At 40.7% G+C, this 26,156-nt stretch overlaps 1 long non-coding RNA gene across 1 annotated transcript in view; it reads left to right on the top strand.

Moving 5' to 3' along the window:
* Positions 1–26,156, top strand: part of LOC110365825 (uncharacterized) — a 60,965-nt gene that overhangs the window by 4,161 nt on the left and 30,648 nt on the right. Inside the window, exon 2 of the long non-coding RNA XR_010473111.1 lies at positions 2,811–2,903. This is a non-coding gene — a long non-coding RNA (uncharacterized LOC110365825). The remainder of the gene's footprint in view (positions 1–2,810; positions 2,904–26,156) is intronic.

Here is a 26,156-nt window from a genome sequence, read left to right as displayed (position 1 = left end):
GCGGTGAGAAGAAACTACAGGGAAAATGCTTAAGGAAGAGAATGCACAAAGTAGAGAAAAAAGGCTTCTCTGAGCACATAAAATAGTGGAAAAACAGTGAGAGAAGTAAAGAGGTTTGAGCAGGAGCATGTGTTTTTCTCATGAGAAAGAGCTCTTCTGCGGGACTGGTGTGGTTGTCACCAAACTGCGGCTCCAACCTCCCTGCTCTCAGCTTTGCCTCTTTTGCAGTCCCCATTTCATAAAATTCTTGCAATATAGATGTCTTAGTTTTTTGCAAGTCCACCAGCAGACCCAAAAGGCCAAATTTTGAAGACATTCTTAATTACAAGTTCTTCGTGTACTTGTGGCTGCTGCGTCCACCTCTTGGTGCCCATAAATGCACCTAAAAATGAAGACTGCTTTTGCAAGTTTGATCCTTAGCAGTGCTGTGCTTCAGTTCTTATATATAGCAACTTTTTATAAACTGGGTAAGAATTTGAATCTTATGCAAAACCTAGAAATAAATCTAAAAAATATGATAATGTAATAAAATAGAAATTATTACCAGTCCAAGTGCCATACTTGAGGCAGTAAAACCTTTAAAGTTACAATGGAAAATACGCTGGTAAAACTAGAGTAAGTTACTCTACTTTAACCACTTGATTTGACCTGTCTTGGGCTGCAGAGCTATTGAGGAGGTATCAGCATTGATGTATTCAGTACTGATGACTACTACGACATCTGAGGGCAATAAATTTACATTTATCTGGGAAAAAATTCTCTGGAACACAGGCTTATAGGCTGGGTCTTCTTCCAAAAACTAAGAAATTGGTTTTCTTGCTATCACTCTAAAATACAACAGAGTTCCATAAGGAGAGAAGAAGAGGAACAAGTTTAACAGTTCTGTCTTGTTAGCAACAAACCCAAGAATAAACAGAAATCCAACGGGGAAGGGTACTTATCGTTTTACAAAAATCATGTGATAAGCTTCTCCCATAAAGATTGTAGGCTAAGTGAAATATGTAAAATAGCTTGTTGAAGAAAAAATTGGTTCAAGTGAGACCGAATGGCTCAAGAGATTAGTGAGGGGATAATAGCTTTTCTCCATCTAAGTGGCAGACCAGTTCTAATCAATTCGAGGTCTCTAGAGACTGAAAGGTGTTGCTATCCTGTGACTCCTTCATAGTTACTTGAAATGATTTTTTTGTCTCAATCCTGTCCTTAGTTGCCAGAAAGTTATCCCCAGCTCAATCAGCACTGAATTACTTTGAACTAACTCTTGCCTCCTCCCCCTAAAGATGCACAACCTTCAAGGCTATGCGTATGAATAGCAGTTGTTCTATTTAGTGTTATGTTGCTGCTCAGAAGTATTTTGTTTTCTGTGGAATGGACAGATTGCATAAAACAAACAAACAAAAAGACATCCTGCAGTATTTTGCAATGTAAAACTGTTCTTTAAAAAAATGTGATGACTTGTTCTTTTAATGCATGTTTCTTGGGAGAACAGGGCTACTTTTGGCCACCTTCAGCTACTCCTCACTTGAACCCAGAGCTGCACCTCTCCCACACTGTGGGAGCATCCTGCCTGCCCATGGGCTGTGTCAGGACTTCCACTGGCATAAATGTAAATTGTGAAACAGCAGGGCCACAACTTAGGAAACAGCTATTGGTCATAAGTAACAACTGGAAAATTAAAATTGGCCTCTTGCCCTCCAGGTTTGTTTTGGAGCATCTATTTAGTGTGTGAAGCTGGACTACTGAAATGATGCTAGGGGCATGCCAACTTACAGCAGTTCAGGAGCTTGCCTATCATTTTTATTCTGAAAGATTATAAGAAGTAAAATAGCAGACATTGATTATTCTGCCAAACGTAAAGATTAAGCAAACAGTAAGAAGCAATGCTTACCAAGCCGAGGAGGGTTTGGATCTTTCAGTGGCTACAACAGTAAGTCTAGAGCTCGTGAACCACAACAGAGTTCATATTATTCAGTGTATCAAAGAAAAAAAGAGACCTGGGGTTATTAGAGAAAAATCCCAGCAGTTCTGTGTGTATGACTGCTTGGGGAAAAAAACAAACAAACAAAAGGATATTGTGACTGAAATCACATGGCTATAGTCACGTTTTCTATAGAACTGATCCAGTATGGATTCAGTTGCAGTTGCCTTGCAGGAGAAATTTCATTTTTGCCTTAGCCCAGGCAGCTCCAGGTTTAAGAACACTCATCGGCGGGAAGGCTAAAGGGGTTAAGGAAATAAGGCTCAACAGAGGTGACCTATGGGAACTTTCATTATTATATAGAGCCTTGATGAGTGAAATGAGAGGAATTGCTCTTCATCATGAAAGGCCGAAATGTCGAGGGAGCAATCGCAAATTAATCTATTAAGAATAAGTAGGGAGTTGAACAGTGTGACTCAAATGGATGGAAATATATGGAATCAACTGCAGAGGAAAGTCTCTATGATTTATAAGCACATCCTTAAAGACATCCACTTATGTTTTTTTACAATGAAACAGGGATTTTTACGTATGTATGTATATATGGGAGACAAAGTTTAAGCTGACAAATTGGGCCTCTCTTTATTCAGCTAATCCCACTATTTGTAACAACCAGGCCTGAATGAGAAGTTCTGCTCTGATTTGTGTGGTTTTAACCAGAACAATGAGCCAGGAATTTTTCTTTTTTAAAAGACACACCAATAAAATGCCTCATAGGTAGTTTTCTCTGTGGTGATTTCGGTGTTTTGCTGCGACATTTTTAACTTAAATTTAGTGTTTGTAAAAGGCACTATTTGACAGCGTTGTGTAACTGAAAGCCTCTTTTTATTGACAGATCATGCACACTCAAGGTTGGGGAAATTTCTCTGTCAGCCTGGTAAGGGACAACCCTGCAGCCTGAAGGAATCAGCTTCCAGGAGGAAAAATGGTAAGTCCACGTCAGTCAGTCCACTCTGATGTTAAATGTCACTGCGTGACTATTTTTAAAGAGCTCGCATCCAAAGGATTTGGAGAGAGACATTAAAAGTTACCCATCTGACGTGACTGTGTGCGATATATTTCCTGTTCCCCAGCAGCAGCTGCAGCTTTCTGGAGTGTTAATGATTTGTCCACTGGTGGCTGGAGCAAGACTTGACCCAGAGCACCAAGTACATTTTGGTGGAGCTGATCCTGTGGGACGCAGATGCCCCTCACTGTGGTACTTGGGAAGTGAGGGTCTGTTTTTTGCTCAGTGCCCCTCCCTGACACCAATCTTTAAGCCTCGATGTTAATCATTTCATGAAGCTCCTGTAGTTTCAGCCTTTTACCTTTGTCAGCTTATTATAGCCTAGGAAGATGAGACGTGACTATGCTGAGATACAACCCCCAGTGATGGCACTTTATAATACTGTATAACTGGAGGATTGCTATTGTAGGCAGAGAAAAAGGCAATAAAGCAGCATTGATATCCTGCCTGCCCTCTTATAGGAGTTATTGAATCAAACCTACCAGAACTGCCAGACAAACAATTTGCAGCTGCAGTCTGAAGCCTGACAATGACACAGAATCAAAAAGAAATAGTTGGAGTGCATGGGCTTGTGAACTCTTCTGCGACCCACCACAGCAGGCTCCCTAGGATTGTTCTCCTCTTTCTGGTCCTTTCCCTGTACAATTCCTTCTCTTTGCCTCCCTTTTCCTCTCTCCCTCATCTTCTCTGGTATGTCTTGCCACTTTAAGCTTCTCATACCTCTTCCCCTCCCTTTTCTTTCCCTTGATGCTTCACTGTTTCCTTCTGTTGCCTCCAATACATGTCTTGTCTCTGGTTTGTTTTTCCTTTGTGAGTTGTAGTACCCTCCTCTGTTTCTCATTTTCTTCTCCTTATTTTTTATTAACTTTTCCCTACTGTTTCCCATACTCTCTCCTATTCTCCCTTCCCTGCTGTACCTTTTTTTTTTCTATTTCATTTCCCTCTCCATTTTGTTTCTCATTGTTTCTCTTTTTTCCTGCCAATTCTTCTACCTTCATTTTTCTTGAGCCATTTTTAGCCAGTAGCTAAGCTCCATGTTGTTCTTGCTCCTCAGATATGAGGATTTAAGCCTTTCCTGTGCACTAGGATTTCCAAAGTGCCAATCCAGCTCAACTAAGGGGAACTGATGTGGTTTGGCTCTAATGTCCATGAAAAAAGATACTGCAAAAGCCAGCGTAACAGTAGCACTTGCAAATACTCTGTGGCTCATAAGCCAGGCCTACACTCATGGCTGGATTCAAAGCTTATCAAGTTAATGGGATATGGGTCAGACATGCAAGTACCATCTTCTACACACTTGGGTCTTATCAGGTTTTGGTCCTTTATTTCAATAGAAATTTCAATGGTCTCCGTTCCTTACAGTATATGGTTTTGCTTTGGCTCAAGGCATTCTTTTGTGGTGTTGGGTTTTTTGGGGGTTGTTGTGAGTTTTTTTTAATTTTAATTATTCTAAAGCACATACAATGTATGTAGCATTCGATGGAAAAGGGTCATACTGTGAGCAATGTTCAGGCTCATATAAACATATTAAAAAAACTTCTTCATTTTTGCATGCTTGAAACAGCTATCTACTATTTTGGGGAAAGATTGTTCCATTTCCTTCCTTTGCTTGTAAGCAGTGTCTAATCATTACCCTTCTAAACTTTAGATGTGCGGTCTTCTAAATGGGTGGCAGGAAGGCAAATAGTACACAAGTCTTCTCTTTTTTTTTTTTTTTTTTTTTTTTTGTTTTTGTTTTAAGTTCCTTGGTTTACTTACAGTTTCAAAAAGATGCATTTTGGCCCTTTTGAAATTGGGCCCATGTTTTTGAAACACCATGTATTTCCTTTGTTCCCTTTCCCCACCCACTTCCACTTAGGGATATTTTGATTTGTTCTTCTTCATGACAATGTTTCCCCACTTCCTGTTAAAAAGTGGTTGCAATTACTTGGCAGTCAGAGATTCTATGAGAGCCCCACCACTAGGTGACCTCTCACAAGGAGGCCACTGCCAAGGGTGGCTCCCATTGCCTTTCTTTGGGCAAGCAGGGTGGTCCTGTCCATGTGGGGCTCTGGAGCTGTATGAGCCACCTGAGAAAGGGAGCAAAGTGCTCACTGTCCCATAGATAACTACTACTCATATCAAGCCCAGATCTTGTTGACAGGATGCCACCTCTCCTTGTGTAAGGTTATGTATAAAATGAGTGTGTAAAATAAACCATTCCTCTCCTGTTTTTCCCTGCTTCCTTCTGTCTCTCCAGCTACTTCTCCTGTGGAGTTCAGTGCTGTTGAAAATGGTAACAAAATCAGTTCTTCTATAAGCCAAACCCTTTCTGCTCTGATTGGATTTTTCTCCTTTTGTCTGCTTCTTTATTTGATTTAAAACCTTAAGCCCTTTGAAGGTTTTCCATTAAGACGTTGCGCACAATTTGGAATGGGGGGGAGCAGTCAGAGCATTGCCTAAAAACTCCTAGTTCATTTTTAGCTAATGGAAGAGGAGGACTGATTGGATTAACCCAGCAATATGAGTACCTGATGCAGACTGCTGTCAACAGAGAAAGGGTTAAGTACAGTTTCTTTCACTTTCTCTCACTCACCCCTTTTACCCTCTTCTGCTTTGCCTTTCTTCACTCAGTAACTGACACTCCCAACAGCTGCACAAATTCCTGGGCATGTTCTAGTACTGCTCAATACAGGAGTAAATCTCACAGTCCCTCCTGCTGTTTCACATTTGCCACCTGACAGCAGTAGATGTTCAGGAAGACCGAGGGGTAAGGTTTTAAAGCATTAGACTGGGCTTTAGCCATGTGATGTCTATTAAAGCAATTGGGAGCCAGGTGGCCTAAAACCCAGTGTGATTCTCTGTAATGGTACCCCTGAGAGCGCCCATCTCCTTTTAGCACTACTATTGATTAGGCAATTCTTGACTTTGAGGAACAAAATTGGTGTGTGCATCAAGCTTCTTTTCCTCAATTTGGCCTGGTTTGAAATTAATCGTTCACCTTGAGCCATTTTTGTAAGCAGCTTTAAGCTTCAATAAATTTCAGTGGGATTTGATTTTTCTGGCACCTTTCTCTATGGAGGCCGGTTGTTTACTAGTCTTCTCTAGGACATCTCCAGAGCTGTTTGATCTTTATCTTCATCTCCCACATTGATCCAGGTATGTTGTCCAGTGTGATTGTCCAAGCTGGGTAAAATGCTGGGAGCTTTATTTAATGGCTGTGCACAGTGCAGTATGTAGGCCAATGGTACTTGCTTTTGATGCATTTGATGAGGTAAACCTTGTTATGTTTTAGAATATTGTTCAGACTATCTTGACTGAATAAATGTGGTGTTCTTAGAGGCAGCACATAAACCATGAGTATGTTCCTCCTAATTTCAGAAACTCTTAATGAGTATTTGATATTTACTAGAGAAATGCCACACAAAGGCACATGAATGTGTACATCTGTTTGCGAGGTGAAAATGAATATGCAAAAATAAGGAATACATTTCCTCAACCCTCTTACCTTTTGCACATCACTTCCAAAATAGTCCCTGTTTCTCTTTATTTCTCCAAAGTGTAGGAAGATTCCTTAACACACCATGTCATTATTTGTGGAGAGGCAGGACAGGCTCTGCATGTGAATATGCCCTTTGTTTGGGGAGTTCGGTGCATAACAGGGTTTTTCCCATCTGTTTCTTTTGAGTGTTCTAGAGTATTCTTGTGAACTGTTAGGTAATGCTAAGTGCTGCCAGCCACAACTGACTGGCATTGAATAGCTTTTGCCTGCAATAAAACCCAAAGTTAAACCTGGGCTGGACATGCATGGAAAAAGCTATCAAGCCAGTGCAGTACTTCAGCAGCCAGGTAAATCTGTGTCAAGACTCTGGATTCTTCTGCTGCATCACCTGTCTCAGTGCTCTTCTTGCCTCCTTGTAGCCCTCTTGCTCCTCTGAGTGATCAGGCCGGAGAACGTGGTATTTAACAGTTCCGCGTTGCTGGAAGACTTTAATTGGGATGTTTGGATGTGAGATGAGATGCAAACAAGAGAATTGTAGACGGAACGGAAATTCAGAAGCACTGACTTGAGGGGAAAAAAAAAGTATTTTTTATTCCTGTTTCTATTCAAAATGGGATAAAGCATCTCCTGAGGTGTCATAGGCAACCTAGGAAGTTTATCACCTCCTTTCCCAAGATTGTTTATTTAGGAGCCCCATGACTGGTTTTATGGGACATCCCTGTCTGCAATGAGCTGGGAGATTGTTAAAGCCAAAAAGGTTCTGTTTGAACAACATGATGTATTCCAATGAGAAGGTATTTAATCTGCAGAAAGTTCAGCTCAGTGTGAACTGAGTATGACACGTGATGCCAAGATTACACGGACAGCATTACTTGAAGGACTTTGGAGCTGCAAGGGGAAGAAAAGTATGCACCACCTCTCCCATGCCAGTCAACTTCAATCTAAGTTTTTTTTGGAAGGATATTTTTAGAAATATCAGCAGAATTATAAATTCCAAGCTCAGTTAAATATATTTTTGTGTGTGTGAAATGGCACAGAGCACAATTAGTGCAGAAACACAAATAGTGAAAAATCTGAGCTAGATTGCCCAAGCCTATCTGAAAATACACACAACTTTGATATTGAAGTCCCTGCCAAACTAATTAGTGAAGCATATGCTGAAATACTTTTTATTTCATTAGGTCCTCAGAAATCAGTATGGGGGATCTCATAGGAAAAGGCAATTGATCTTTAAATTGTTGCTGTTTTACATTCACAGCCGATGACATGAAGTCTGAGATTTATAAACAGCTTTATATTTGTATTAAAGCCTCCTCTATTTTAATTGAGGTTCGTCAGTCATGTGTCTGAAACTGGTGGCTTTTCACAAATATTTTAAATGAAAGTAGTTTCTGTGCACAGAGTAAACCAGATATTTCCCATGTAGGTAGCACTTGCCATAGGAGAGGTACTGCAGGCATAAAATGCTGAAGGCCAGAAGGGGAACTGCTTCTTCCAGAGTTCATGATCTGTGACTTTCACTCTCTTCTGCAATGTTATTTCTGTTGTACAGACCAAAATAGAGGGCCAAAGAGGTTGGGAGAACAGAGCCGTGCTTTGATGGTGAGAGAGGAGAATGTGCGTGTAGCTCTCTTCAACTCGCCTTTGATCCTTTTGCGTTGTGTTCTCCTTTTGAGCCAAACTGATAGTTGGTTTTCCAGACTGGGGGGGAGCAGCAGAGATCGGTAGTGAAAAGAGGAATTAATGCCAAATTTGGTTCTACTGTTAGTGCAGTCCTGTTTATTTGCAAATAAAGTACAAGACTCTATTGCCTTTCATGAGCACAGGAAAGATTGTACAATGGTTAATGAATTTGCTGTCAGGTCTAAAAAGTTGCTGAGCCAACACTCTTGTCAGTTGCTGTCTTTTATTTTGGGGTTTGTTTTCCCCACCACCCCTCTGGCTTATATTTAAGCGTATCTGAAATCCTTTGTGTTGCCCGTTTCAGTATTGCAATACTAGTTTTGAAGGTAACTGTTTGGTTCAACTGCTGCTTAAAACACTTTGCTATCTCTCTGTTTTGGATAATGACTCCCGTTGTTTCACGTAGCTGATTTCTTAAAGAACCTTATTTTTCACTATAACCTAAATAAAGGGCTGTAAATGTGTCCACAGATCTAAACATTGCTTCATTAACTCCTCCACAGGAAAATGCTTAAGTATGTTAAAGTATTCATTATAATATAAAAGTGAGAAACAGTTACGTCCAGATACTCTTAGCGAAGATAAAACATTGCTGCTTCCCATGACCTTAATGGAGCAGCACCATTTTTTGTCAACAGAAGCTGTTGTCTATTAGCAGCCAGAGATGTTGGCCCTCAGTCATTGTTTTTCTTCCCCTTGTGCTCTGTTGAGGTGGTTTTGGTCCACACATTCAAACACAGGTTCATGCAGATTTTTACTTTTTTTTTTAAATTATCTGTGTGAAAAATTTAACAAGTGGACACTACGTGTGTAAAGAACTACAGTAGTTTTCAGTGACCGAAGGGCTACTGTCCTTCAGTGCTTCTCCACAAGTACCAAAATTAATCACTGATCTCTTTGTTATGCTACATTCCATAGTATTGAGGAAGCTGACCACAACTGCTCCACTCAGATTTGTTACCTATCCTCTAATCTGGGATGTATCTCCCAGTAAAACAGGTAGGGGTTATTTCTTGATAGTTCTGTTGGCAGTTCTGCCTAGAAACCACAAAAGATAGATCCCAGCTTGAGCTACAAAACTGAAAAGAGTTTTTCCAGAAATGCTGGGGGCAAACGCCTGGGATGTCTCTCCCACTTCTACCATGAAGATAAGGAGCAAGTGTACCAAGCTGCATTAAGCACTCATGGCTTGGTTTTGCCAGGATATAGTACAGGTGCTTTTGTGATGCCTTGCAGTGTATCAGTGTCTCAAACCCTGAGGAGTGACAAGGTGACAAGGTCATTGTACCAGACTAGTCCTGAGGCATCCATCTAAAACGATGGCTGGCGGTGCCCAAGGAAGGAATGTATTTGAGAGAATTGTAATATCTCACAGTCTTTGTGCCATGCTGTCTGTACCTTTCCCCTTGCAGTGCCCAGGAACTTCAGCTTAGTGCAGCAGGGTGCTCTGAGTGGCATCCATGAACACATCATCCCAAGGCAGAGCACCTTGCTGGGGGATGTGTTTGAATGACACATCATGTTCTTAGTGGGGGAATATTCATTTGGTTTCCCGCGGAATAGAAAACCCAAGAACAGAATAAATTCAGCATTTGGGAAATACTCTGTCCCTCTCTACCCTGATTTTGCAAAGCTGCTTTTCACTGCATGCCTAGAAGGTCCCATTCAATTAGGAAACATAAAAGTGTGTGTCTATGGTTTAAAGCAGCGCCTAGGAAGCTGTTCTGTTTTCCAGGCTCTTAAAGAATGTGACCACAGAGGATATCAACACAGATTTGTGGGATCATCTTAGAAAAGGTTGAATATAAAGTTCTGTTTGCAAATACATATGCTGTCAAAACTTGATTTACCTGTGCTGTTTACCATTTGATCAGATAAAAGGATATTAGCTCTTAAAAATGAGGCACAAACCAAATTCCCTTTCCAATACGGTATATAATAATACTGTGTTTCTCTAGGCTTGTATAGCTCCTTTTGTCATCCAAACAGACACGTGCAGAAGTAGCTTTGAGTCCCTTCCCACTGTTTGATCATGATGGTTGTTTCAAACAGCAGCAGGCCAGGTGTAGAGAGGGTTACCAAGCTCTGAGATGTCCTCTGGTAATTTCTGCTAAATGCTCCTGCCTGCAGCTGTTCCCCTGCTCCACTGCTGGAATTAACTACCAGCAGTCACACAGAGACCTTTGACATGGGGGGACAGAGGAACGTGTTCCTCTGCATAGGCAGCTGAGACAGCAGCGCCTGAGACCACCACAGCAACATCCCCAAGAGAGTGTCATCATCAGGATTATGCCTCTTCTTATGGAGGCTTGGTCCAAATCAGAATAAATCACTTGGTTCTGATTCTGTAGCATATTACAGTGGAATCATATCAAGCCTGATCCAAAGTTCACTCCACTGGTGTTTTTCTTTTAGCTGCATTGGGCTCTGAAAGAAACCAAATAAATGGCCTATGAGCAAAATTGTGTAGAATGATCAACATGCAACTGTCATGCTGTGTTTGTCTCATGTCGTTAGTCATTATGAAAGCCTGCATAATTCTGGAGCAGAACAACGATTTCCACACAGCAAATTGCAGATTGTGTTTGCCAACCTCCAAAACATCACAATATTTATTTTGAAACTTTATAATGCTATCAAGGGCAAATTCACTTTATCCGTACAAATATCCCTGTTGAGACAACTTAGATTACACATGAAAGGAAAAGAAGGCAGAACTTGGCTGTGGGCACAAGAAAAGCAAAGCTGGCTTCCTTCCGTGGTAGAAATGGGGGATGTGTAAGCCCACAGCTGGGGAAATCTGTTACTAGCAAGTGTATCTCCAGGGACCTGGGGAGAAACATCAGGATACAACCGAGATAATAGTACTTTGGTGCCCCAAATTCATACCTTGTTTGCATTCCTACCTCTGCCATTTGGAAAGGCTGCCTTTCTGTAGGCTTCACGTGAAGCACATCGTCCTCCAGGGCACCTTTGTACTTCCATGGGCCAAATTTATCCATGGTGTGAATGAGTTTATGGCTATCAGAAACAACAGCCCCATTTTTTTGGAGTTAGACCCACTGAAAAACGAGTTTGTGTGTCTGATTTTTTTTATTTGAGTTTTTGAAGGACCTTTAAAGTTAGTTTTATCATTTAGCACTGCAGACATCACCAGGTTTAGACTCAGTTTTAGGTGGAATGGTTCGTTTTCTTACGTTCCATCACCTATCTTGACAGATTCTGTGTGTGCCAGAGGCGATCTTCTTAACCCTGGATCAAAACCTAATCTCTTCTGCTTTCGTAAAACCTTTTCCTCTAATTCTCTCTCTACTAAATTATATTCTGTTCTTTGCCCTTGAATAATTTAAAAATGTATAGAATAAAGTGTTTTGGGGGGGGGGTTTCTGTTCCATTGAGCAATACCTGGTAATCAAAATGCTGCATTCATATCTTGCTGCAGTGATCTCATTTCTACTGGGACAGCACTCCTGTGAGCACAGGCCCATGTTATGTTCATCCTGTTACAACCAGATAAACTCATAATGTAGACAGATAAGAGCTATGCTCATTAATCTATTAATTGCCTATTGTCAGTTGTCAATATGTTTTGCCTGATGGGAAGCCAGAAGATTAGTTTGTATTGTGAGGATGTAGATTTTTGTTCTGTATTACTATTATTTTATTTTGATGCGTGCAATACTAGGAAATGACATTCAAGCCGGTAGTGTCTCACCCAAGCAGAGGAGAGCTGGCTGCTTTTTAAGTTTCTGAAACCAGAAAAATGCGATGCCACAAATGGCTGTGAAATAACAAGCGTATTTTCAATCGGAGGACCTCACAAGAGCTGTGACTGTGTTGAGTAACACATTTTTTACGATGGACATTCAGGACATACTTAAAGTCAACAGAGCCTGAGATACCCTGGTTTCCCGGGGAAGCTGAAACTCTGTGGGGACTTCATTGTTCACTGGAAATTTGAGACTGATTTTGTCTGTGACTGGAGCTGCTGGAGCAAGATTTTATTATAATTGTGTGACCTTTAATACACCATGAAGAGATTTCAAGTTCTCTATTTTTCTAGCCTATAACAAATCAAATGTTTAACTATAATGTACAGTCACCGAGTTTACACCTTAAGAAGGGTGATTTTCAAGGGCTTCTCTCTACAAAGAACAGCAGAGCAGAGACAGTTTAAAAAAAAAAAGAAAAAAAAAAAAAAGGGAGAGGAACATCATAGGAGCACTTTATAGACCTATTTGAATCACAGCTTTAAGTCATTTATACCACGGCCAAAAAGCCCATCCATGTGTGCATTTAATAATGATGGCCAATTCTGAGACGGGAAATTTTCCTCTCCATGGCAGGAAGCAAAAAAAACCCCTCACTGTTTCTGAGTTGGTAACTTGACCTGTTTGAATTATTTTATTGCTTGCGAGACTATCAGCCAGGTGGCCAGCGTTTAAACTCTGAGGAGAGATCTGAGAATTTATTTCTGTGGAACTAGCATAGTTAAGAGCAGCTGATGATCAGGCAGCTCAGGCCTTTTCTAGGCTCGCTTAGGCAGCCCTATCTGACAAACAGCAGCTCATCCGCGGGGCCGCGATCTTCATGCCATCTACACAGGGGTTTGAAGGACACAGGCAGATCTTCCATACTGTCCAGGACATGTTACAGTGGTATATACCTGGGTATAGGAACCTGCCTTCCTTATTGTCTGCAGTGACAGAGGGAAGCAGTTTGTTACATCAAGGTAAACAAGATGTGTTCCCCTCTCCCTGTAGTCACCCCATAGACCAATGCAAGGGTCTATTCTCACAGTCCAGAAGCCTCTGTTATTATTATCATCGAGGATGGTAAGAGAGTTTAATAGGGTGCCTTTTCTCAGGATGCATGTCAGGGGCCAGGGGTTTATTTCAAATTTTTAAGGAAAGAAAATGTTATTGAAATGTGTGTGGGTCTTTTAATATCCGGAGAAATTATATTTTCTCTAGCTGTTTTACTCTTCTGGTCTTCTTTCTTTCTGCAAAAAGTTAAGGAGAGAAATATACTTAAATTAAATGAAGTTACATAAAAGAAGAAATGATGAAAAAAAACCTCCCTTTCCACTGAAAATGTGCCAAACCCCTTTAAAGTGAGGAAATTACTTTTCTCAAATATCATTAATGTTTTAGCTTATTTTTCCCCCAGTTTTGGAAAGTCACAGGAGTTACAATTTTACTCTTTCTCATCTCTTCTAACCTTTCCAGAAGAGAAGGGCTTTTGGAACATAACACAAGAGCAAAAGGTAAAATAGGAAACACAGAAAAAGAGAGAAGACAAAAATCTCTGGCTGGCATTTAGATATCTGTATTCATTGGAAAACAGTCAGATATTTGTATTCAGTACCTCAAAGGTATAAAATGATCAAAATGTGTGTTTGGAAGTTTAATGCTTTGAAAACTTATTTAAGAATAATGTGATCCATTTAAATGCCTGTAAAATAGAAAAATTCAGAATTTGGAATTTTTCACATCTACTTGCTTCAACAAACTTTTTTTCTTTTACATGAGTGAAGTATGGCTGAGCTCAGGGGACCCAACACACAAAGTACATGCCATATCCTCTCCCGGAGTATTTATTCACTGATGAGGACCAGATTGAAGTGAGATTAAATGCCTCACTTCTGGACGCACAGGAAATATGTGGCAGAGTTTTGAAATGGACTCAGCTCTCCCAAGTCCCAGGTGAATGCCTTAACCAAAATCTCACTCTTCCTTATCATACTTTGTTTCTCTTTCTCTCCAAGATCTTCTCTAAACATTTCTTTTGTTTGGTTCGTCGAGGTCAGTGGTCTCAGCTTGTTGCAAGCACCACAGAATTTCACCCTTTAGGTTTTCTTTCTTTTATTTTTTTTCCTTTATACATTGCCTATATGCTGAGTTGCTCGCTTTGCATTTCTTCTTTCTCCCAGATCCCTCCCTACTGTGCAGAAGGTGACAGCTTCAGGAGCACCATTTTTTGCTATTTTTGACCTGTGGGATGCTGCACACCCCTTTTTAGCCCATGTCCCATTGTAAGTCAGCCCCTTTTGACCCAGTCTCCATCCGCTTTTATCGACCAGCTCCCCTATTTCCACTAAATATTTCAGCCCTGCTGCCTGCTCCCTTTGTGCTTTCTTTAAATCTCAACACTTTTGCAGCAGGACCGAGTTTGCCATCGGTTTGTTTAGCGGAGCAGAAGACAAAGCCAGGCTGGTGCTGCTGCCGTTGAATAGGTCACTGGTGACAACAACCTGTGCTGCAGAAGTTAGCCCCCACTGGCTCTGTTTTCATTCCACTTGAATGGAAGCTCCTGGGAGTCTTTCTTTAAAGAGCCCAGGGGTGGAGAAGGCAGGAAAATGGAAAGAAAAGGAATAAAATAATTATAGCAATAACACTCCGACTTTCTCAGTTGTGTGTGAACTTGGCTAATTGAAATGAGAAGTACTTTGGGTATGTGTAGATGTGGTAGATGAAGAGGTTGTTCTTTCATCCCACTGTGGCCTCTGCAGTGGGGGGCAGTGACTTCTGTATCTCTAGATTTTGTCTCTGTTGTTAGGTTAGGTGCTGTAATCTTTAGAAACAAGATTTTTTTCATCAGCACTTGCCCTCATTAAATAATGAGGTGTAGCCATGACCAGGAAGGGAAATAACCCTTGTCTGGGCCACCAAAGGAAGATCACACCCAGTGCTGCAGCTCTGACTTGTCCCAACTAAGCTAAAACTACCTCGGTGGTGACCAGTCACAGAGCCGTGCCTACCAGGAGAAGAGGGAGAGGTGCTGCGCAAATGTATAACAAACCCCATCTCCCAGTGCTTCTAGAATACACATCCCTCATCTTGAGACATTTTCTAATTAAACAAATAGGGGTTTTTTAATTATACTGCAAGAGACAACAATATATTCTACATTTTTATCTAAATGAAGTCCATTTTATTTAGACACAACGGGAAATAGCAGCTGTCTTTGTTAGAGGGTGCTGAGGCTAAAACTGCATTAGTCTTGTGGGGCAAAACCATTTGAATTGTAGATAGAGGAAATTATACTTATAAGAAAGGAAAAAATTGGTTGTAATGGACAAGACTAGGGAAACAGCTCTTTCTTCATTATTCAGAAAGCCAGTTTCTTAAAAGGTAGTAGGCAAGTAGTTTTAACAGGTTCATAATGGATATCTAGCCAGAAATTAAAACAGAAATATGAAAGTAGATGCTGAAAATTTTCAAATCTAACTTTTAATGTACTTTTGGGCCACATAACGGATTTTCTTGAAAACCTCCATATAATTAAATCTTTGTTCACGGATTATGTAACATAAATACTTGGGGGAGATGGACTTTCTCCATACAAATAGGAAACCTTATATGAGAAACACTAGGTGTAGTTTTAATATAGAAGAAAAGGTGAGTAATACCAGTGCAAGAGTTCATAGGCTAACATAAATTTATTTCTCTTTCTGAATTAAAATAAAGAACATGCAACTCAAACTGGTCAGAAGTGGTAGAAAATACCGCTGAATTTATATACATATATATGGGTTTTTTATTTTTTATTTTTAATTTCTGAACATCTCCCATTGAGTGTAAGAAGAAAACGTAATCACACAGTCTGTAGAAGTACATGTCTATATGTATATTTATTGTACATGCTGTTCCAAGAATTACACAGACTGTTTGCCTTAGGGAGTTAATTTTCATATACAATTTTTCTGGTTCTGCAAAAAATTTGAGACCTCGTAATAAATTTGACATAGCTGACCTGTATGGCAAGAGGCTCGTTACTTGGTCCCACAGTTTGTATTTAAGCAGAATAGTGTCTGTTTGTTTTATTCAGTAAAAGACAGTTTCTGTTAGCAAATCACTTAAAATTGTGATGATGGGGATGCCAATAACCAGTAGAGGGAAAGTGTGAAGCATTGGAATACAGCATAGCTTCCAAATCCTGTAGTTTTTAGAAGTTAGCATTTAGAAGCTATGTCTTACCTGCAAACAGAGTTTAAATATGATCACCACCATGATGGATCGATTTTTTTCATTGGAGGAAGATGAAGCTACATCATATTGCTTTGGTTTTCCTTGTGGTTGTTATGTGACTGTCTACCAACTGATGATGGTGCTGTAGCGCAGATTCTTCGCTTCCCTAAATGGATTTACATAGTCTTCTTGTATAACTGGAGAGTTATTGAAAATACATATTTACTTCTTGGTCCTTTCTACCCAGCATAGGGACTTGCCAGTGATGTCAAGCACCTGGAGTGTATCTGTCTGTTGCTCAATGCTTGTGCTGCAGGACTCGGGGGTCTCAGAGAGGCAGGTTCACGGGCACTTTCTTGGCAGCCTGCTGTCCATTTGGGGAGCTCCATCCCTCCCAGGTCTCTGCAGATGTCCTTCCTGTGGGAGTGCTGGAGAGAGCCTGATGGTGCATGAAGCCCTCCGACACATGAGCTGCTTCTAGCCAGCTTCTCGGGATGTCTTGTGCCAGCAGGAAGGAGCTGTGGTTGTAGCCTCATGATGCCGTTTTGCTGAGCCAGACACACAAAGAGAGGGCAGAGGGAGACCAGTCCCCAGCAGAGGTGCCCAGGGAGGGCCAGGCGAGCACAGAGCTGGAGATCAGCAGTTAATGGCAAGAACACACACAGCTGGAAGTCTGCATGACATTTGATAAAGCAGCATGAGCAGCAGCCTGGCTTAAGATGGTGGCCCTGGCAGTTTTTATTATTGTTCATCAAATGGATAGTATCATAGAATCATTTAGGTTGGGAAAGACCTTTAAGATCATTGGATCCAACTGTTAACATAATGCTGCCAAGTTCACCACTAAACCATGTCCCTAAGCACCACATCTACACATCTTTGAAATATCACCAGGGATGGTGACTCAACAAATTCCGTGGCAGCGTATTCCAATGCCTGACAACTGACAATTTTTCCTAATACCCAATCTAAACCTCCCCTTGCTCAACTCAAGGCCATTTCCTCTTGTCCTATCACTTGTTACTTGGGAAAAGGGACCAACACCTATCTCGCTGCAACCACCTTTCAGGTAGTTGTAGGCAGTGATAAGGTCTCCCCTCAGCCTCCTTTTCTCCAGGCTGAACAGCCCCAGTTCCCTCAGCCGCTCCTCATCAGACTTGTGCTCCAGACCATTCACCAGCTCCGTTCCCTTCTCTGAACCCTCTCCAGCACCTCAGTGTCTTTCCTGTGGTGAGGAGCCCAAAATTGAGCATGTGGATGTTTATTTCCAGTTTGCTTAATGGAATCTAACCTGTGTCTTAGCTGCCCTTCGTGATCTCTTGTTGTTATAGTTGACTTGGCATGCTTTCCTAGCTGTTGTGGTTTGTCCAAGCTGGTTGGTTGGTTTGTTTGTTTTTTGGTGGGGTAGAATAATTTTTGACAAAGTATTCTATTTTGATAGTTTTGAGCTCTTGAAAATGTCAGACATACCTTTACATATTTTGGCACAAAATCTTCTGATTTTAGGTTCAGAAACAAATGAGAAAACATTTAAAATTAAATGGTCCAGTAGAAGTGGAAAGTCCCAAGGTGGCTGAAACAATATATTTAAGATGGTCAAACTGAGTAGTCTTCTAATTTTTAGTTATGAACACTTTCAAGATTTTGAAAGTGCTTTTTTATCTAAATTTGGGGCTGGAAAAATGTAGAACCTCAAAAAAATTCTGAAAGATAGAAAAACTGTTTCTATTTGAGTTCTCATTATTTATACCACTACAAAGTGCTTATAAAATATTACTGTTCTAATTTGTAACATTTTATACTTACTCTGCATAGCAATAAGGCAAAACCAGTAATAAATAAAAATAAGGCTGTGGAACCTGTTGTGTTGAATTGGGACCCAAATGATTCCAGAGGGAATAAGAAAAAAGAGAACTAATGCTCTCGTGTATTTTTCGATATTTGCTAGTCTTCTGTTTTTATTGGACTGAGTAGGAGTCGTATGATCACCTAGTTTCACATAAGAAATACTTTTTCTTATGTCTGAATCCTTAAAATTCTTGTTTAAAAACAAGGGGTAATTTTGGATTGCTTTCAAGAACTGGCACCTAACCCAGAATTTTGGTGACAAATCAAAATTTGCTCTATGGCATATTTTAAAGAAAAAAAAAATATTTACATGTGAAATATGGAGGAACATTGAAAGTCTGTCTTCTAGGAGCCCTTTTTGCTACCGATGTATCACTTATGCAGTGAAAATTACTGTTCTGCTATCGGCAGGGATTAACATTCGCTTCTTCCACTTTGAAATACGCTGTTTGAAGTATCTTACCAAATGCTGGTACCTTACAAGAAAACTTGGAAAAACATTCTATTGCAGATGGTTATTTTGAATTTTAGGCACTTTATCCTAACATTCTTGATTTTGGTTTCACAGTGTAATGATTATGACCTTTTTCACTGTTCTTGTGGGAACTCATTGTGCTAGTAATCCGACCACCGCCAGTGTGAGTTCCGAGGAGTACACGTGTAGCAAAGTTTGTAGCTTCAGGATCTTTGTGAGGCTCCGCCCTCCACAAATATCACAAATTGTTGCCTGAAAGTTCTGATATCTTCAGATGGTGCCCATTTGAAACATAGTGCTTTCAAATAAGATAGTTTGCTTGCCTCACCAGAAAGAGTTCCCATAACAGTGGCAGGGATGGTGGGCACTTCTTCCTTTCAAGGGTATTCCTTTCTCATTCAGGTTCAGGTCAGGGGTGCTATGTAGCCTTCATTTAGAGGCCTAAACTCAATTTGTTTCCCAATGGGTAAACACAGCACTAAGAGAGGAAAGGCACCAAACAACTTCGTCTGCATATTGTTGATGTCCAGAGCTGGTTTAACAAACAAGATCAACTGCATCTTAATTTGAAAGACAATGTACCCCCCTGCCCCTTGCTTTCATGGGACTTACCCATCCTGCATTGTTAATTTATCTTCATATTAACCTTGTTTTTCATATTACAGTGGCGTAAGAACTCTGAGAGAGCAGTTACCTACCCAGTAAAACAGCTGAGGCTATTGCGTCTGTGTTTAGAAGTAACTTGTCAGCCAGAAGTGAGGACAAACCAGCACTCTATGTCCTACACCACTAGGCACAGGCCTCCCTTAAATGTGCTGCAAGTCATCAGGGGTGGCTAAAAGCAAGAAAATCCCATAAGGAAGCTGCTAGTAGCACAATGGGCAAAGCAGTGAGGTCTAGTGGTACCTGCTGACCAAAAGGAGTAAAGATGAGGTCCTATTGAAATCTGAAATAATGAAGTAAGGTGAGAATTCCTCTGCAAAACTGCATCTGCATTGAAATGTGAGGGTATGCAGTTACACAGCTCCACCATTTTAAAGTGACCCAGATACTAAAAGCATTCAGTAAACCTACTTTGCTGAACCAAAGGTACATTACAGGCATGCAGTAAAATCTAAGCCTTAAAACGATCCTATCAAGTTGTTTCACAGAGTTCCAGAAATGAGAAACTTACAGAATTCCTCCACCCACCTGCATGGCAGTGAGCTTCCTCCACTGGAGCTATTTTATCAATGTTGGTTCTACAGGAACAGAGTTTTGTGGGCTTTCAGATGACTTAAACATTATTTGTGGCTGAAAATAAAATTTGTAGGAGTCAATTATCTTAAATGCATGTCCAATGTGAGCATATTTGTGTTTCATAGCAGAAAGAGACTAAAGTACAGAGCAATAAGAGAATCAGTCACTTCTGCTACCCTCTTGATTCTTCACTAAGTGAAGCACAACTGCACAGAATGTGACAGGCACCATCTGATACAGAGAAGTGGACAGGTAGGGAGCTGCCAGTTGTGCACAATTTTTGCTGAAGTATAACAAATGTAGTACGACAGCTTATGGTATGTGTCACAGAATCAGCACTGTTTTGTTAAAGACAACAAGCTGTTGATTTCATTTATCACAGTAGTTCAGGTGTGTCTCGGTCTTCCTCCATCCTTGGCATCCTCTCCATTTGCTGACTACGTTTACTTTCATCACAAAATTTGAAGAGACTTGTACTTTTGTGTCACTCTTGGGTACTTCTGAAGACTGCACGAGTTTTCTTTCTGAATTTTCACTTCATTGAGTTGCAGATAAATGTTCCTTCTCATCTAAAACTCATCACTTCCTTACCATTGAAGAAAAAAAAAAAAAGCAACCCACATTTAGGAAATTAGTTTGTGGCTTTCTTCAATTTGTTCCACATAAAACTGCTCATCAACAGTATAGCAGCAAGGAATTGGCACACAGCTACAAGTGTGTGTTTAAATTAAAAGGGTATGCTGTGCTTTTATTCTTATGTTGTGCAGCGATTATGGAAGGAAAATATTTTCATCGAGCAACCAAAAGCACATTAACACCAAGGAAAGCTGTTGCCACCTCCTACCTACTTTATAAGACAGTAAACAGGGAGAGAAGCCACGGCAGGGTCATCGTGGGGAGTATGAGCCATGCTTGGTGTGACTCCCCCTCTCTTCTTCAACAGCCAGTCCTGAATCTTGGGCTGACATCAACAGCCACAGCTCTGGTGTCTCCTCTCGCCTGCCCTCCTTTCATAAGAGCAGCGAAGTGTATGCAAGAGCCTCACAAAATACATATTAGCTAGTGTTAAAACAAACAAACAAAAAAAACCCCACAAAACAAACACCTGTCCTTGATTCTTAATTATGATAATGTTGAGGTGCAAGAAACTGAAGAAGTAAGATGCAAAGTAAAAGCCTGAAGTTTCCCACCCAGCCCCTGCATTGGTCATGGCTGTCTGCAGATGAGGCCTTAGTTCCGGGGCAGAGAGGACTGATTGGAGTTACCTAATGACAGCTACAAATTAAAGGTGATCTCTATGTTTTTGTGAACAGGTTGCAAATGTAAATGCTTTACATCATTTTTTTAAATTCTTGGGGGTGTGAGGAGGTTACTTTCTCATTAAATTTATACCATGGGAAAGAGGGGGGAGGTGGGAATGAACCTAAAGCAATTATTTCACTTCATTTATTTCTAGGATAATTTTTCCATTCTGACTCTGAGTTTCACCTCATTCTCTGAAACTCAAAAGGCAATTTTCACTCTTTTTTTTTTTTTTTTTTAATATCATCTGCTATGCTTTTGAAAATGGTTGTACTTGGCTTTTGTGCCACATAGAAGTGGGCTCTTTACACACAGAGTAAGAGAAGTGGGGGTTTTGTTTGTTGGGCTTTTTTGTTGTTGGTTGGTTTTTAAAAATACCATTTCTTCCACCCCTAAAAGTGGGGAGCTCGGTGTTACAGTACGGAGCAGCCTATTGTGGCTCCATCACTTGTGCAAAGAGGTCACAGATGATGGAGTCTGGAATACAAAAGGTGTAGGGCACTCTGCATCTGTGAGGAGGGGATCAAAACAAATCTCCTTTATCTAGTGGAGAACCTATTAGTGAATCAAATGCGGGGACATGAAGGGTCCAAGTGTGCTTTTAATAATCTGTGTTACAAACAAACCATAATTTGCACAATTAAGCTTCTTGGAGTTGGCAGGATTTCGTGCTGTTGGCAGTTTTCCCCTCGAATAAAGGTCAAAAAGAGGGGAGTGAATTAACTGATGAACACCTTTCTAAAGATATTCTATGATTCCATTGAACATTATAAATATTTTCTTCATTGCACTAGTGGCTCTGGGGAAGAGTGAGTTCTGTGTCCTAATTTAAAAGCTCGCCTGCTTGAAGAGTGGGGACGTGCTACACAATAAACGACGTAGTAAAGGGGAACAGGAAACCTCCCTCTGTCACCACGTAGGTGTGCACTGGGCTGTCAGCGTGTGTCTGATTGTAGCATGCTGTGGATCAGGCCCTGGGGAGCTCTGCTCATGTGAGTGTTACCTTAGAGTTGCCCTTAATAGCTATCACTGGTTGTTTTCTAGGTTACCACAAGTGCTTCCAGACCCCTGGGGCAAAGGGTGGGGATCTTGACTACTCTTTCCTGAGTGGACATCTTGCTACACAGATTACCATTTCTCCAGTGCAAATGCACGTTCTCTTTCTTGCAGGGTGACAGGGTATATGCAGTTCTACCCAAATGGGTGGTGTAAGGTTGCTCTCCCAGTAGGATAGTCTCATTTCTTGATTATGATGATGAGAAAGTGTTTTCATTTAAAAAGGAAAATGCTTGAATGCTTTTCTCATCTCCCACCCCTCCTCTTGGCAAGCGAACACACTGTTGGGGCACTGGGTTTATCACAGGCCAAGGGGGGAATTCTCTTAGGAGCCTCTTGTTGAAATGTTGGCAACACATCACTGAGCAGTTCTAAAGACCTCAGGAAGCCCCAAATTTCTCTGAATTTTCCCACCACCAGCCTTGAATGTGTTTGCCTCTTTGGCCCTGCAAACTTTGGGAGAACATCAAGGAATGTGCTTGCAGCCGCTGTAGCGTGCTCATCAGCACAGGGCAGCCCCTCGGGAAGGGAAGTTGATTGGAGAAAGAAACCACCCATGTACTAATCTTTTTGTTTCCCTTCGTTATTTTTTTCTTCACTTTTTCCCTTTCACAGAATACACTTAAGGGAAAGGCATTATTTGCCAGGATCTTTTCTGGGAGAGTGGGCTGGAGAAGCAGAGCTGCCTTTGCTGTACGGGGATTCTCAGATCCTTCAAAAGCCTCTGCCCAGCTGCCTCGCTCTTGCTGCCGCTGCGTGGTGTGGTCTGACTTCCTTCATCTTTTGTGTGTTGCCACTACAGTGTAAAACCAGGGGAAAATAATTTTCCTCCATTTACATTTGACCATTTTGGGGCAAGTTAATTCTACTACCACTCACTTGAAGAGAGGGTTGCAGAATCATGGAGGGAGGCAGGGCAGGAGAGGCAGAATTTTTGTGTATCTGGAAATCAAACATGGTCTGACCGAAGACGCCTTTTCTCTCTCTCTTTTTTCTTTTTCCCCCTCCTTTTTTATCTTTTCTATTTTTACTTAGGTGTTAAAGTGGAGACTTAACTGAATGTGATTTCAAATGACAGGTTAACTTACTATTTTAACCAAAACTGTAATAGAAAAATATTTTCCTTCATTGTTAAAATGCAACTCGATTCTTGCTTGGCTACCCACACTCCGTAAACAAGAATGTGTATTTGCTGTTGATGTGTGGAATATATATATTTTTAAATCATAGAATGGATTAAGAATTAAACTGGAAACAAGATGAGGAAAGAACCCTCAGAGCTGTAATCAAACATCCATTCCAACAGCTGAAACATGTTATTACATCTTTCAGCTGATTTATCGTACCCAAAGAGATTTCATAATCATTCTCAGTATTAAAACAAGGGGAATAGAGGCACATTTCAATAACAATGATTGTTGTTTGGAGAATGCCAATCATGTCTGGGAGTGTTATTTACATCAGACAATATGTAGATATTGTGCCTCCAAGCCTGTTCCTGTTCGGTTTTGTTCTTTGACTTACACAAATGAATGTTAAGAAATGTTGACAACGAGGTTCAATAGCTAAATACAATAACCAGGGTCCTGCTGACTTCCTTGTGGGAGGAGAGAAATCTTTACCACAAAAGTAATGCAATCTGATGTAGAGATAAATGCAGCTATAAATGTCTGAGCTATCTTTGGTGTGAAAGGTGCAGAGAAATTGAATCTGTGTACTAATTTTAATTTGTATTCACACATTAGCTGTAGCTAATTTGAAAACAATTAAAAGACAGGAATAAGAAAACCAGATGTGGAGCAGTCAGATGTATTACAGAGAAGCAGGTTTCACTTTGTGTTATTTTCTAACACACAGTTTTATTTTTTGCTGGTGTCTGTCACAAATCCTAAAATACCATTACAGAGTTAGCAGATGGTTCCCAAGTATTCATACCTGATAAAGCCTCCTGGGTGATCAAGCACTGAAAAATCAATATATTTTTCAACTTTCAATGGCTAGCTATTCAGTTTCATTACATCTCGCTATTCCTCCAAGGCCACTGTGATATGGACATTTACTTCACCATTGCATTAAGCTCTAATCTCTGGGTCGGCTGATACAGGCAGTTAATGAATAGCTAGAGTACCACCTCGGTATGCTTCACAATTCTTCTGATCTCAGTAGGATGTTTCAAGTACTGTGATCTTGTGTTTAGTAACACCCCACTTCTTCCCCCTCTTTTTTTTCCACACATGCACAGACACCCCTCTCCAGCTGTCACCTTGCTGAGCTCTGAAAGGAAAATCCAGTAAATACACATTTTAGCAGAAATATTTTGCTGTGACATTTGACTCTCTTGAATAAATAATATCAGCAAGTCAGACTAAGTCAGATCCATGCCCCTTGGGTGACCATATGAATCACGTTCTTAAATCTATCACTTTCAATAAAGCCCCAACTAGAGATAGGTATTTAAAATGTCCGGCTTTTGTCTCCAAAATATCTACATCCCCCACAAAATAGCTATGCTTTCTGACTGACTGTTAATGCTTTCTTTAAATCATCATTCTTTCCCCTTCTCCTAATTTAAACTGGTATTATGGCAAAGTTAACTTTCAGTAAATAACAAAATGTGTGTCGGCTTTGTAATTATTACAAGTATCTGATTATTGGTCTTTGCCAAGCATTTTGACCTTGATCAGGCATCTCTTTTTTTCTCCAATTTGCATGGAAATACAAGCACAAGTAAAATGCTAGTGAATGCACAGAATATGTGCATGCACAAGAAAATGGTTATCCTATATATTTTAATTTTCCATTAGTATTAAAGGTTTTACTGAATTTTGCTATTATAGTTAATTTGAGGTTGTGGTGGGGGTCTATTGTCATTTTTACACACCCAGCAAAGTCCAATGACACAGTCCAGATTTCTTTTACATGCACCCAGGCACCAGGACATTGGTAATCCTGAGGCATCCAGAAAACCTATCGAGTCTGATTAAGACATATCTTAAATTTCAGGCATAGATCTTGATTCAGTCAAAGTGCAGGAGATGAGAACCTGTTTGTTGCAAATGGAAGCATTAACTCTAAACCCTGTGAATATTTCCTCTTTCTTAGCTGCACGAAGAACAAGAGTGAGTCTTGGCATGTGCCATGGCTGTGTATGCAGGGGACCAATGGTAATTAATAAGAGTATTTGTAGCTAGCAGCTCTCAGACGGTGGGTACCATCACTGCCACCTCCCCAGAGATCCCTTCCTCCCAGAGCAGTTAACATAGCAGCAGAAGGAGGCCAGGGCTCCGGGTTGTGAAATGATGGACACACCAGAACAGCTCTGGTTCTGCTCTGCCAGCTGCGGTGTTCTCCTTTGGTGGTGTCCTCCACGGTGTCTTGACATAGGTACTCATTGCATGGTGTTTCATGTGCCGATTCCTGTCTAGCAAAATGCCATGGCCCCAAACTCAGCAGGCTGTCCTTGGATTGATTCCTTGCTTTTGTTGTTAAAAAAGTGGCTTTAAAAATTGCTACGTTGGTGGGAATTTGTCACTAACGCAATTACAAATTTTTGTCTGCCGGAGTCCTTCCTGGACTTGGGCTGCAAGTATTCAGCCTGTGCTGCCTGACCATGAGAACCAAATAACTTTGGAGGAAAAGACCTGTGTCATCTGCAGGCAGTTTTATTAACATCTGAAGCACACAATTGTGCCATGTAGGACCCGAGTCCACGCTCGAGCCCTTTCATTACCCTGGTGCACGGCTGGATTTATGCTGGTGGAAGTCCTAGCTAAAAAAGCTTTTGTACAATGATTAATTGACCTTAACAAGTTTAAGGATGCTTATTTGCACACAGTTATGAAGTGTTGCAATATGTCACAAATGAGAGCAGCTTCTATTATAAACATAATGGCATAAACAGTGAAAGCTGGTTATATTTCCTTAAAAGTTCATTGCGGGGAAATGGGGAAGCTTGAGAAGCTAAACAAATCCAGGCAATAATGGAAATGTAGCATGAAATTACTTCTGTAAACAACAGCCATTCATTATTTGAACATTTTTCATAAGAGAGTAAGCAGATGAGTGTTGATGTTAAAGGGTGTGTGTGTAGGGGGAGGAGGAAGGGAGAGATTATGAATTTT

The sequence above is a fragment of the Columba livia genome, chromosome 5 (assembly GCF_036013475.1).
Source record: "Columba livia isolate bColLiv1 breed racing homer chromosome 5, bColLiv1.pat.W.v2, whole genome shotgun sequence".
NCBI lineage: Eukaryota > Metazoa > Chordata > Aves > Columbiformes > Columbidae > Columba > Columba livia.
This window is presented reverse-complemented; position numbering and strand designations above follow the sequence as displayed.